Raw genomic sequence first — 2,140 nt, forward strand, 5'->3', positions numbered from 1 at the left:
ATGCTACTAAAGTTGAAATACGTGTTCCGAGAATTTATTTATGAAGAATTATGTTACGTAATTTATTTGAAAAGATTATTAATTTTTAACAACGTCCATCGCGAGTTTCAACCTCGAAAGTTTATTCAGTGTGGTTCTAATATTTATTAAATCAGATAACGTGCATTAATATAATTTCTGAGTAGAAACAAACGACATCTAAATTGAAAAAGTTTCCGCAAACAGATTGGACTGAGTGACGTAATTCTGCGCATACGACTCAAATGATGTTTTACAGTTTCGTTCAAGAACCATTCTGAGACAATTTAAAAAGAATATAAATAATTTTGAAGTGTGTTGTAACTGACGTAGGTGACAAAGTCTACACATGGTCATATATCAAAAGAAAATCATTTATAAAAAACTTACGTCGTTACACTACAAACTGCGTTTCCATCTGACATCTTGATATTCATACAAGTGGCTCTCTTTTCTCCAAACGTCTCTTTAATTTTCCTGTAGGCAGTATCTATCTTACCCCTAGTGAGATAAGCCTCTACATCCTTACATTTGTCCTCTAGCCATCCCTGCTTAGCCATTTTGCACTTCCTGTCGACCTCATTTTCGACGTTTGTATTCCTTTTGCCTGCTTCATTTATTGCATTTTTATATTTTCTCCTTTCGTCAATTTTATTCAATATTTCTTCTGGTACCCAAGGATTTCTACCAGCCCTCGTCTTTTTACCTACTTGATCCTCTGCGGCCTTCACTATTTCATTCCTCCAAGCTACCCATTCTTCTTCTACTGTATTTCTTTCCCCCATTCCTGTCAATTGTTCCCCTATGCTCTCCCTGACACTCTGTACGACCTCTGGTTTAGTCAGTTGATCCAGGTCCCATCTCCTTAAATTCCCACCTTTTTGCAGTTTCTTCAGTTTTAATCTACAGTTCATAACCAATAGATTGTGGTCATAGTCCACATCTGCCACTGGTAATGTCTTACAATTTAAAACCTGATTCCTAAATTTCTGTCCTACCATTATATAATGTATCTGATACCTTCTAGTATCTCCAGGATTCTTCCATTGCTGTCGATACATTTAAATAAAGTTCCTTTGGTTATTACCCACCAATTTTAAATATTTACATTGAAATTCCCCCCCGCCCCCCATGAACCATGGACCTTGCCGTTGGTGGATAGGCTTGCGTGCCTCAGCGATACAGATAGCCGTACCGTAGGTACATCCACAACGGAGGGGTATCTGTTGAGAGGCCAGACAAACGTGTGGCTCCTGAAGAGGGTCAGCAGCTTTTTCAGTAGTTGCAGGGGCAACAGTCTGGATGATTGACTGATCTGGCCTTGTAACAATAACCAAAACGGCCTTGCTGTGCTGGTACTGCAAACGGCTGAAAGCAAGGGGAAACTACGGCCGTAATTTTTCCCGAGGGCATGCAGCTTTACTGTATGATTAAATTATGATGGCGTCCTCTTGGCTAAAATATTCCGGAGGTAAAATAGTCCCCCATTTGGATCTCCGGGCGGGGAATACCCAAGAGGATGTCGTTATCAGGAGAAAGAAAACTGGCGTTCTACGGATCGGAGCGTGGAATGTCAGATCCCGTAATCGGGCAGGTAGGTTAGAAAATTTAAAAAGGGAAACGGATAGGTTAAAGTTAGAAATAGTGGGAATTAGTGAAGTTCGGTGGTAGGAGGAACAAGACTTCTGGTCAGGTGACTACAGGGTTATAAACACAAAGTCTAATAGGGATAATGCAGGAGTAGGTTTAATAATGAATAGAAAAATAGGAACACGGGTAAGCTACTACAAACAGCGTAGTGAACGCATTATTGTGGCCAAGACAGACACGAAGCCCACACCTACTACAGTAGTACAAGTTTATATGCCAACTAGCTCTGCAGATGACGAAGAAATTGAAGAAATGTATGATGAAATAAAAGAAATTATTCACATAGTGAAGGGAGACGAAAATTTAATAGTCATGGGTGACTGGAATTCGAGTGTAGGTGGCTGGCTCTGAGCACTATGGGACTTAACATCTATGGTCATCAGTCCCCTAGAACTTAGAACTACTTAAACCTAACTAACCTAAAGACATCACACAACACCCAGCCATCACGAGGCAGAGAAAATCCCTGACC

Source organism: Schistocerca serialis, chromosome 1, assembly GCF_023864345.2.
Source record: "Schistocerca serialis cubense isolate TAMUIC-IGC-003099 chromosome 1, iqSchSeri2.2, whole genome shotgun sequence".
Taxonomy (NCBI): Eukaryota; Metazoa; Arthropoda; class Insecta; order Orthoptera; family Acrididae; genus Schistocerca; species Schistocerca serialis.